At 51.4% G+C, this 12,237-nt stretch overlaps 1 protein-coding gene across 10 annotated transcripts in view; it reads left to right on the top strand.

Moving 5' to 3' along the window:
- Window positions 1-4,592: 4,592 nt before the first annotated feature.
- CYRIB (CYFIP related Rac1 interactor B) overlaps window positions 4,593-12,237 on the top strand; it is a 175,980-nt gene continuing 168,335 nt past the window's right edge. For 5 of the 10 annotated variants that reach the window (XM_034966588.3, XM_034966594.3, XM_034966582.3 and 2 more), the window contains exon 1: window positions 5,106-5,411. The gene's annotated coding sequence lies outside the window, so the exon portion shown is untranslated. Of the gene's footprint in view, window positions 4,659-5,080; window positions 5,412-12,237 lie in introns of those variants that run through there. The other 5 variants (XM_034966590.3, XM_034966595.3, XM_034966584.3 and 2 more) reach the window with 4 other exon arrangements.

The following is a 12,237-nucleotide window of genomic DNA, read 5'->3' as shown; positions in this document are numbered from 1 at the left end:
CTCTCGGAAACGTTCTGTGTCCCATCAGTAACTGTAGCCTGTACAGTTCCTGACTTGGAACTAGGCTGTAGGCAGCAATTTCTAAAATTACCCTGAGATGAACTGAATGTGTCCCCCCACAATTTGTAAGTTGAAATCCTAACCCCGCAATGTGATGGTATTAGGAGGTGGGGCCTTTGGGAGGTGATTAGGTCATCGGGGTGGGGGCCTCATGAGTGCACAAGTGTCCTTGTAAAAGAGACCCCCGAGAGCTCCTCTGGCCCTTCCACTACTTGAGGATGCAGCGAGGAGGCAGAAATCTGCAGCTGGGAAGAGGACCCCCACCAGAATCTGACCATGCTGGCACCCTGATCTTGGACTTCCAGACTCCAGAACTGCAAGAAAGAAACTTCTGTCGTTTATAAGCCACGCAGTCTGTGGTGCTTTGTCGCAGAAGCCCTAATGGACTAAGATGTACCCGGTTTTCCCCACGGGTCCATGTTCTGAAAGATTTTCTATACCGTATAGTAACAACAACGATGGCGACAATGACAACAATAACAATAGCTGCCACTGATGAGGCACCTTCCGGGTGAATGTCACCTATGCTGTCCCACCCAGTCCCCACCACAGTCCTGAGATGACGGTGACGCAGCATCTCCGCCCCCATTTTGCCTGATGAGGAAACGCAACGCGTAGAGAGGCTCAGTAGTTTTCCAAGCCCCTGCAGCCAATAGGAACTAAAGGCAGGAGTTGAATTCAGCTCTCTCTAAATTGAGCCTGGTTTTTCCACTATGTTACACTCTTCTTCAGAAACACAAATTAATGAGCGGGCTGTGGTGGCTCATGCCTGTAATCCCACTTTAGGAGTCTGAGGCAGGAGGATTGCTTGAGGTCAGGAGTTCGAGACTAGCCTGGGCAACATATTGGAACGCCGTCTCTACCGAAAAACAAACAAACAAAAAACCCTCAAAAAAACACAAAAAGCACCAATTAAGTTATAATAATAACAATAATATTCAAACTACATTATTCAATACTAAATCCTTTTACTTTCCATTGTGAAAGGATTAGTTACATAAACCGGCTGCTCTTAGTTACCGCACTCTGTTGCTATGATTCTGACATATTGGTTCATTTCTGCAATGCTATTGTGGATATACTGAAATACTGAAAATATACTTAAGGTTCTGCTCACTAGCTTTTTATCCGTCAAGTTATTCTTTCCCTAAAATTCAGGTGAAATTCATATGACACATAGCTAACCATTTTAAAGTGAACAATTGGGTGGCATGTGGTATATTCACTAATGTGCAACTACCACACTTGATTTAATTCCAAAATATTTTCGTCACCCCCAAAAGAAACCCTATATCCATTAAGCAGTTACGCCCCATTCTCCCCTCCTCCCAGCCCCAGGAAACAATCACTTATCACAGCCTTTGAAGCCCGAGGCTCTGCATCTCCCGGTAAAGACCCTGTTCCAACTTGAGGGTTAGCTCTGTGTGTCCCGGGAAGTCATTCCACCTCACTGAGTGGGATTCCCAGCCTAAAGGGGCTAGCTGAGCCTCTGAAGCATCTTCCGAGGGCTGTGCTCCAGTGCCAGGACGGCATTCCCTAGTGAGCTTGGGCGTAGTTTTCCCTTTCGGTTCCCAATGGCCAGAGGTGTGAGGAGACTGAAAAGCAGGTGTGAGGAGACTAATGCCGCTGAGTTTGCTTTTATCACGATGGGATATGGAGTGGGCTTAATTGCAAAATACTAACAGCAGGACAAAAACTGAGTCTCTGTGTCTCCCGACTTTACCTTCTGTTACCTTTTGTACATAATAGCACTCTTGCAAATGCTCAGCAGGGAAATGCATTTTGGAGGAATATTTTTGAGGGGCTTTTGCATATATGAAGGAAATACCTATTTTTTTTTTTTTGCTTGAAAGATGTGTGGACCACGTGTGCTATGAAAGCACAGCCTTCTTTTTTAATTTTTAATTTTTAAAATCTTGGTTTTTCAAGATTCTTTGCTTGGCCAATGAAAGCACCAGATTCTAATGTTGAAAGTAAAATGTGCATGCTGCTTTCCAGTTATAAAGCATGAAAAACTCATTTTCTTACATAGTCCTCTCAACAACAGAAGATAATGTTATTATCCCACTTTACAGATAAGCACATTCAAGAAGTCAGAGGTTAAATGACTTGCCCAGAATTGCATAGCTGAAAATGGCAGGCAGGCTTTCCCAACTCCAAAGACAGTGCTCTCTGTAGGATGCTGGACTTCTGCCTACCATTGTCAGGGTTGACATCCCGGGGAAACAGAGCAGTCACTACAGAATTGCCAGAGGTTTCCCCGGGTATTATTCCCAGGTTCCCAATGGCTTGAATTGGTCAAACCTATCAGGATCAGAGTAAGCCTAGGCTCGTGCTCTCAGCCTCACTGTATCCAGTGAATGGAGACTTTCTCCTCTGAGACACACACATCAGAGTTAGACTCTCCATCCCACATATTTCAGAATTCAGTGGAGTGCAGGCTAGCAGGCATCCAAGCCCTGCCCTCACCTTCACCTATTCTTCCCTGCTTCCTGGACCCCCAAATTTGCATTCCATGTTACGCTCACATCAAACTATTTACAGATCCCAAGCTTGCCTGAAAGTTCCTTACCTCATGCCTTTAACAATTATTATGGTAGGCCAGGCGCAGTGGCTTGAGCCTGTAATCCTAGCACTTTGGGAGGCTGAGGTGGGGTGGAACGCTTGAGCTCAGGAGTTTGAGACCAGCCTGGGCAACATGGCAAAATCTTGTCATCACAGAACAATACAAAAATTAGGCTGGGTGTGGTTTTTGGGAGGCTGAGGTGGGCGGATCGCCTGAGGTCGGGAGTTCGAGACCAGCCTGGCCAACATGGTGAAACTCCACCTCTACTAAAAATACAAAAATGAGCCAGGCGTGGTGGTGCACATCTGTAATCCCAGCTACTTGGGAGGCTGACGCACGAGAATTGCTTGAACCCGGGAGGCAGAGATTGCAGTGAGCCAAAATTGCGCCACCGCATTCCAGCCTGGGTGACAAAGTGAGACCCTGCCTCAAAAAAAAAAAAAAAAAAGGTAAATTGTAACAGTTATGATAATAATAACAACAATGGTGATTGCTTTCTCCTGGGTCCTATCCATATGAGGTTCTATATATTCGCTATTTCATTTAACCCTCACCATAACCTAATGAAGTCATTATTATCCATTCCATTTCACAGATGAACAAACTGAGGCTGAGAGTGGCTAAGTGCTTGGGCTCTGGAGTCAGACAATCTAGGTACATACCCAGCTCCACCGCTGTCTAATCCGTGTGACCTTGGGCAAATCTCATCTCTCTTCCAGCTGCAGTATCTTAATGCATGACACTGGGCCATGATAAACCTGCTTCATGGGCCTGCGCACACTTGGCACCTGCTTAGTACTTTATAAATGTTCAGAATTGTTAACGCTCATTTTATAAGCGGCTCAGCTCTGCCTGCTTCCAAACCCTTTTCCTGCTTCTCCTGAAGGTCATAGTTCAGGACCCAGTGTTTTCCCACCTACTTCTCAGTCCCCACAGCAAGGTGGACATTAGTTCCCTTCCTTTAGGAATGAAGGCACTGGCGCTCGGGTAAGCTTAGAGAGCAGTCCAGGGAGTACTGCTGAAATGGCACCATCTCAGCGTCCCCAGCTCCGAGAACTGGGCCTGGCCAAGAGAAGGCGCAAGGCACCTTTGTTAAATAATTGGCGGGCTGGGTGTGGTGGTTTATGCCTGTAATCCCCACACTTTGGGAGGCGGAGGCAGGGAGGATCCCTTGAGCCCAGGAGAAACAGGCCAGCCAGGGCAACACAGGGAGACCCACCTCTACAAAAATCTATAAAAATTAGCTGAGCATGGTGGTGCATACCCGTGGTCCCAGCAACTTGGGAGGCTGAGGTGGGAGGATCGCTTGAGCCCAGGAATTTGAGGCTGCAGTGAGCTATCGCATCACTGCGCTACCTAGCCTGGGAAACAGAGCAAAATCCTGTCTTAGACAAAAAAAAAAAAAAAAAGAAAAAAGAAAAAAGAAAAGAAATGGAACAACTGGCTCCTAATCAGGTAACTCAGCACTGAGTATGATGTGAGCACACCCCAACCCCCGTATAGCTGGAGGTGGAGGTGGAAAGACAATGGAAGCCTTTGATGTAACCCTTTTGATACCCTGCTAGAGGACAGCAGAAAGATACTTGAGAGAATGTTGTCTATCTTCCCGAGAAATTTCTGGTTGAATGTCAAGATAATGATAGGATGGGCTTCTGGGCCAGGGGAGCAAGGCAGAGGGAAGGAGAGTATCAGTTTCCTAGGCATGTCCTGTTACAGGGAGAAAAACACAGTATTTTCCATTCTAGATCAGGGGAAAGATGAGGTCTCCCATAATACCTGAAACTGGAATTACGGCGAGGAGCTTTTTATGTGGGAATTTCTGTACTAAATTTAAAGTCCTTGGAGAACCGCTTAGGGTAGCACCGACAGCGCGCACCCTCCCCTCACCCCGCTTTATTTTTCCTCTGGCACAGCGCTTAGCACCATCAGATATTTACGGCCTGTCCCCGCTGCCCCTCCCGGGCAGGGATTTTGTTTTGGTTCGCAGCTGCAGCTCCAGGGCCTAGAACAACCCGGGCACTTAGTAGGCCCAGTAAGTATCTGCGGGAGGGCTGAATGGGTGCGTGGACAGCATTCCTCTCACTGACCCCGCTGCGAGGTGAGCCAGGCAGGGGCTGTCACCATTCCTGAAGTCCAGGTGAGGGGGAAGCGACCCAGGGATGGGAACCTGGCCGGCCTGAAGGTCTGGAGACCGGGGTTCGAGTCCAAGCCCTGCCTGACAGGCCGTGACCTTGGGGGTCACTCTTGCTCCTCTCAGGGCCAGGTTTCCTCCTCGCACAATGAGGGCGATGACCCCCAACCGCAGCGCGCCCCGCGGTGACTTGCCCAAGGTCACCACCGTCCCGGGCCCGTGGCGCCCCGGCTCGGGAGGACACGGGCCAGGCGGGCGCGGGGTTCTGGGGTGGGGGCCGGCGCGGGGCGGTCCCGGGGCGCGGCGCGCGCTGACGCCGGGGCCCCGCGATGCGGCGGGGACTGGGCGCGGGGGGAGGCGCGTCGCGAGGCGAGCGTCCTCCTTTTGTGCGAGCGCCGGCGGCTCGGCTTCTCGAAGGTAAACAGCGCTTCCTCTTCCTCCTCGCCGCTCCTCTTCCTTTTATAGTTATTTCTCGCCTGGCACTCGCCCGGGCTGCTGCTGCTGCTGCTGCTGCCGCCGCGGCGGGGGCAGTTCGCAAACCTGTGGCGGTGACGTGAGCCCCGCCAACCCGGAAACGGCGGCGGCGGCGGCACCGGAGGCTCCGAGGCTCCTGCGCTCCCGCGCCGCGCTCCCCTCGCCCGCCCGGGCCGCCAGGTACGTGCCGGGGCTCTGAAGGCGCCGCCGCCCGGCCGGCCCGCGCGCGCGCCCCTGGAGCCGATTTGCCCCCGGAGAGGGCGCGGGGTGCGGGGCGCGTGCGTGCTGGGTGCGGGGAGAGGCGGAGGTACCATCCGGGCCGCCGGGCCGGGCGCTGCGGCGGGTGGACAGGGGGCGCCGCCGTGGTGGGGGCGTCTGGGCCGGCGGGCGCGGGGGTCCCGGGGGAGGCGCCTCGAGTGCGCGGGGGGCGGCGGGCGGACGCGAGGGGTGCGCGCAGCGGGGCCGCCGCCCGGGTCCACCCAGCTGCGGAGCCTCCCGGCGCCTTGTGCGCCTCGAGGCAGGGGGCGCTCGGGTCGGGGTGGCTGGTCACGGGCAGACCCTTCCTGCGAGCCGGGTGTCGGTGCGGGGACTGACCCCGAGAGCAGCGCTGGCCCCCGGCCACCTCCCATCAGGGGCTTGGAAGACCAGTCGCATTCGATTTGAGGAACTAGAGGGGGTGAACAAAATCTCCACTGGCCTCAAGACTTCCTCCTGGGGTAGCCACCCGCCTGTGTTTAAAGAGCACTTCCTCTTCGCCTTTTATCTTTTCATTATCTTTCTTTTTAAATGAAAGTTCAGTGTTAGCGGGTGGGTGCCCTTGCAGCATGCAGGGCTTTCCTGGGGCTGTGTACACACACACTGGGGGTGGGAGAAACCTGTGTGTCCTTTGAGACCTGTGTCCTGTGTCAGGAGTGGAACGAAGGAGGAATCGAGGTCTTACCATGCTGGAGCTACTTGGGGTGTGCCTTTGCCACCCACCCTGCTGCAAGAGGTGGAGGGGTGCCGAGGGATAGAGCTGGGGCTGCGGGGGAGTGTCACGTGCACTTTGCAGCTATGTTTAATTCCTGGCCCTGCCGCTTACTAGCTGTGTGACCTTGGGCAAGTCGCTTACCCTCTCTGAGTCTTAGGGTCCCGTCTGTGAAATGGGCTGCTGCGAGTGGGGCCTTGAGAAAACGAGCGTAGATTTCCTGGCCTGGAGGGGGCGCAGTGATAGAAAGTGTCATTGCCAGTCACCTTGAATTTCTGCATCCCCAGCACCTAGAAAGGGTGCGTTGGAGCACGTGGGAAGCACCCCATAGATAATTGTGAGATGAACGAGTGGGTGGTGAATTTTGAGAGGTGAGTCGGTGTGCTTCCACATTTTGGCTTCCTTGCCCTGTAACATCCATCCAGGATCCCCAGGGAGCAATTTTGCTATCTGGGTTGGATGGACTCCTCCCCTCTCTGAGGAAGACCATCTTGCGAAAATACTGACTCCCTTGTGAAAAAGGGCTTAAACTCTGACTTTGAGACTCTCCCATTCTTGGAAGATTGCACTGGGGGAAAAATAAAAAGAAGGCGTCATTTTGATTGCCACCGCCAGGTGACTGGCTGAGGCCAACAGCCAAGACTGAGCCAGGGCTAACGGCTGGGATGGTTTCCCAGGCCTGGGGTTCCTGTAATCTGGGGGAAGCCCGGAAGAGGTGACTTTTCTACCTTGGTCGGCATGCAGAAGTGGTCAGCTGGCCTGAGTTTTCTTCCTGAGGAGGCACATTGGAATTTGCACTCTAGATCCTTGCTGGGCTCACAGCACGGAGAAGGGCAGAGTGTGTGATGCAGGAGGCTGAAGTGGGTTCCAGCACAGGGAGACTTGGAAATGGTTTTCAGATAAAGGCCGATATATGTTTCTGCCCTTCACTTTGGGAGATTTTCAAGTAATTTTGCTGTCTCTGACAGCCACCCCTTCTCCTTTCTCAGCTCCCAAAGTCTTCTGTGTGCCTCTCTTAGGATCCTTAGCTATGTGGGTCCCCCAACTCCCGACCCCCGTAAGTGCTACTATTATTTTTAAGAGACAGCGCAGACCCTTCTGTGCAGCAGCGTGCTGCAGTTTGAGCTTGTGCAGATTCATTTTGTTTGTGTTTTGACAGGGTCTCACGCATTGCTGAGGTTGAAGTAGTGCAGAAGTAGCGTGATCATGTCTTACTGCAGCCTTGACCTCTCAGGCTCAAGCCATCCTCCTACCTCAGCCTCCCAAGTAGCTGGGACCACGGGTGTGCACCACCATGCCCAACTAATTTTTTAATGTTTTGTAGAGATGGGGTCTCTCTATGTTGCCCGAACTCCTGGGCTCAAGGGATCCTCCCTGCCTTAGCCTCCCAAAATGCTGGGATTACAGGTGTGAGCCACTGTGCCCGGCCCAGATTCATTTTTAATGACTGAACTGTGGAGTGGCCAGGGTTACCTGTAAAGGAGAGCTAGGGTTCTCGTTTTCCTGAGACTTAGAGAGAGTGCAGGACTTGGCCCAAGACCTTCAGTCAGGAAGGGGTAGATTGAGGGTCCTCGCCTAAGTCTTCAGCCTGCAGAGCTCACTTTTCTTCTTGCAGACGCTGAGTGGTCTTTGTGCTTCCTCTGGCACCTGACTTGCTGCCTGGCCCATGCAGGAAACAGTACGTGTCTTTTGACAGAATGGGCAGAAGAATGATGGGTTCCCCTTTGCTCTTTGAGGATGTACATTCTTTTTCCATCTCAAGGTCAGCGCACTGGCCTGCAGTTGACCTTGAAATGGTTGTCCCGTGGTTCCTCCCTATGTGGAATCCTGGTCCCTGACAGCTCTTATATCAGGATCCAGAGACCCATGCACAGGAAGAACAGGAAGGACGCCCGAGGGACGCGGGTGCCAGGAGGTTGTGGCCTCACCCGTGCTCAGCATTACTGCCATCTCGTTAATTGAAGAGACCACGATTCATGTGGCTTTGGCGGTCTGGGACTTGGCTGTCTTCAGCGAAATCGTCCACCACTGAGCATTGTAAAGGAAGTGTTGTATAGCTGAAAATTCAGATTTTAAGTATGAATTTTATCAGATACACCTTCACTATCTCTTGGCTGTGCAGCCTTCTAGAGGTCACTACACTCTCGGCCCCCTCTTTTCCTCATCTCTAAACAGGCAAAAGAATCCCCGTTGGTCTCCCGGGGCTCCTGAGTAAGAGAGTAAGATCCAAATTCATGCCTTGGTTTTCTTTCTCACTGCTCGTGTGCATGGAACCAAGTTTGTTGCCTTCTTGGAGCCTCAGTGTTCTCATCTGTAAAATGGGCGCATGTGTCACGGGGATGTGTTGCTCCTGGCAGTAACATAAGCAAAGTCCTTAGCATAGGCCCCTGTTCCCATTGCACACCCCGTATAATAGTGATCACCATCCATGATTATTGTTATCATCATCAACAACAGTAATAATCACTGTTTGCTCAGCAAGCGTATAGGCGTCTCAAAGCCCAGATTCATCTCTCTGTTTTAGCTTGAATTGGAGCTTCTTGAAAGAAAGAAATTCGGGTGGGAGGAGTGAAGGACTGATTTTTTTTCTCTTCCCTAAAGGGGATACTTGATAAAGGCGTGTTGAAGACGGATGCCTTGTGATCTTGTTTTTCATCCTTCTCTGGGCTCTCAGATGGATCAGGTCCTTTTGCTTCAGTAGAACTTTGGCAATTAAGTCTTTGATAGTCTTAAAATGGGTGATTGGCCTCACCAGGCTGAAAGAAAGGCAACTTTGTTAGCCTAGGATGCATGAGGTTAAGAGCAATATTTTTTTTTTCCTCTCCTCCTTTTCTCTTTCTAGAGGCAGTGAAGGTTTTGGGGCCCTACAGCCTGGGTTCACATCCTGGCTCTGCCACTCACTAGCTCTGTGCCCTTGGCCAGGATACTTCCTTTCTCTTTGTCTTTCTCTTCGTCTTTCAAATGAGGACTAACAGTCGCCACCTGGAAGTGTTGCTGTGACGATCAACCCAGAGGTTGTATGGAAAGTGCCCAGCAGAGAGCATGGCACCTAGTAGGTGCTCAGCAATGTCTGTTTCTTCCCTCAGCCCCTGGTGCTCTTTCTGTCCCTCCCCGGTCCCATCATCTGTCCCCGCATCCAATGTCTTGCCCTCCCCTGACAGAGCTTCAGTTTCCTTTGGGAATAGAGCCCTTGGCTGGCAGGTCATTCCTGGATTAAACTTGGAGCCTCCAAGCTTTATGAAGTCCAAGTGTGCTATTTTAAACCAATTGTGGACTTTTGTGTGGCGCTTCCGCTGAATGGAAAGATAATTGTACCAGAGCTTGTCGAGAAGAGTAAATGGACGAGTCATGGAGCTTACATTCTGTCCCACTGATTTTTTTTTTCCTTCTTTTGGAGGACTTACTAGCTGCCATCTGCTCCTTGAACATCATGTTCATAAATATATAAATAATCGAAGTTGATGAGGAGGTTTGCTTAAAGAAGTGTTGCTGAGAGTGATTTTTATAAATATTTAAGATAATCTGAAATCATTAAAGGAATTGCGGGGTTTATTAAAAAACTGAAGATGTGTTTTGGAAAGGATCCTTTTCTTTACAAGCTGAATAAATGTCAAGAGTAGAGAAATGAGGGAAGAGAGCTTTCTGAACGTGGACATGGGATCCGTGTGGGTGAGTGGGCAGCCAGTCTGTCTGACTCTGCCAGGCCTCAGCGTTCTTTTTTTTTTTTAAATTATTTTTATTTTTATTTTTATTTTTGAGACGGAGTCTCGCTCTGTCGCCCATACTGGAGTGCAGTGGTGCGATCTCGGCTCACTGCAAGCTCCGCCTCCCGGGTTCACGCCATTCTTCTGCCTCAGCCTCCCGAGTAGCTGGGACTACAGGCACCCGCCACCATGCCTGGCTAATTTCTTTCTTTTTTTTTTTTTTGTATTTTTAGTAGAGATGGGGTTTCACCGTGTTTGCTAGGATGGTCTCAATCTGCTGACCTTGTGATCTGCCCGCCTCGGCCTCCCAACGTGCTGGGATTACAGGCATGAGCCACCATGCCCGGCCTAATTTTTATTTTTTGAGATGGAGTCTTGCTTTGTTGCCCAGGTTAGAGTGCAATGGCATGATCTCGGCTCACTGCAACCTCTGCCCCCCGGGTTCAAGTGATTCTCCTGCCCCAGCCTCCCGAGTAGCTGGGATTACAGGCGCGTACCACCACACCAGGCTAATTTTTGTATTTTTAGTAGAGACAGGGTTTCTCCATATTGGCCAGGCCGGTCTCAAACTCCTGACCTCAGGTGATCCACCCACCTCAGCCTCCCAATGTGCTGGGATTACAGGCGTGAGCCATTGCGCCTGGCCACCTCAGTGTTCTTGAAAGCTTCCTGGGCTTCCTTGAGGGTCGGAGAGGGCCACTGAGTAATGTGTGCCAGGAGTCCCCCTGGGGAGCACACATTTCAGATTCTGCTTGTGAGAGTCAGTGGCGGGTTTCTAGAAGGTTCCTAAGGCAGATCCCTTTTGGTTAATGATGGGCTGTGTTTTAGTGAGACCTGCTAAGGCCCATAGTTCTGGAGGCTTCTAGGTGGTAGAAGCAAGGGAGGGAGGAGTTGGAAGAGAACTTTCCAAACTTGAGTGTGCTGTGCATCACGTGGGGATTGCCTTGGAGGTTCTGAGCAGGGGCTGGGGCTGAGATGCTGCATTTTGAACACTTTTGCACATGATGTGATGCCTCTGGATTGTAGACCATACTTTGAGTGCAGTGGGCTGGGAGATCATCCAACCTGACCCTCTCCCCTTCATTCATTCAGGAGCCAGGCTGATGCTGATGGTGCAAATCTCTACATGACCCTGGAGGTTCCCAAGGTAGCTTAGTGGAGGAGGCAGGCATGCGAAAACACATATGACAAAGTGACGAAGGCCTAGGATGGACCTCAGGACAGGTGACAGTGGGAGCAGGAGGGGGTGGGAGAGAGACCACCTGTCTGCCAGCAGGTGCTGAATAAGCCCAGGAGGGCCTAGATGCTGTGAGCCATTGAGATGGGGCTGCCTTCAGGGAGCGGGGGAGGAGAGGCAGTGTGAGCTGAAGGACTGAGCAGAAACCCCATACTCAGAGTTTCAGGCCTAAGCATCCAGTACTCTAATTTTAACACACAAGGGAACTGGGACCTCCTGGGGGGAAGCATCTTGACCAAGAGGCACAGTCAGGACTGGAACCTAGGCCTCTGGCTCCTGAGCCTGGTTTTTGTTCACCGCTCCACAGTGCCACCCTCTGCATCCACTGCTGTGTTTAGCAGTAAGGCTGTGAGAGCAGGAGGATGCTGAGGACTTTCCCTAGTTCAAAATGTACCTCTGCCGTTGACCTTCCTTCAGCAGGGGACTAGGCACTTAAATCCACAGTGAAAAAGAAGGCCCAACGTGGGAAAAGCGACAGCTTTGAAATCAACATAAACCATGCCAGAGACTAATCCTCTTTCTGTCTTTTCCCCCTCCCGGCACCAGCATCCTTTGATAAGAAGGTGGGGGAAGGACAGTGAGGGCCCCGTTGTGCAGAGGAGTTAAGGATGGGAAAGGCTTGGGTGGTAGGAGGAAGAAAAGCTCCATTCTTTCCTCATCTGCCTAATAGAGTCTCCTGTCACTGGCTCTGTCTGGCCGCTTTAAGCTCTTTGGAATTTACATCCAGTGCGCACTCAACAAAGCCTATTGCATGGCAGGGCTGATGGAGCCCTGGGCCTGCTTCTCAGCGCTGCATGACCTTGGGCAAATCACATCCCACTGCAGAAGCAGAATTGTCATTGATGAAGCTGGGCTACTATCACCTGCTTCCCTGGAATGTTTGGAGGATTGAGTGGGATAATGTGTATCAAAGCATCTAGCATAGTCTAGCAGAAAGCCTCCATACACGTCCTTCTCCCATGGGGCATAGTCACAGGTGGGTGAGAGCTGTATGATTTGTCCAGGGCTATCCTTCTGGCAGAGATGGGATCTGAATTTAATGCAGGGGGACAGTTTTTCATGATGCTTTTGGGCCGGGCGCAGTGGCTCACACCTGTA

This window comes from Pan paniscus, chromosome 7, assembly GCF_029289425.2.
Source record: "Pan paniscus chromosome 7, NHGRI_mPanPan1-v2.0_pri, whole genome shotgun sequence".
NCBI lineage: Eukaryota > Metazoa > Chordata > Mammalia > Primates > Hominidae > Pan > Pan paniscus.
Note: the sequence above shows the minus strand (reverse complement) of the source record. Positions and strands in the feature narration are given on the sequence as shown.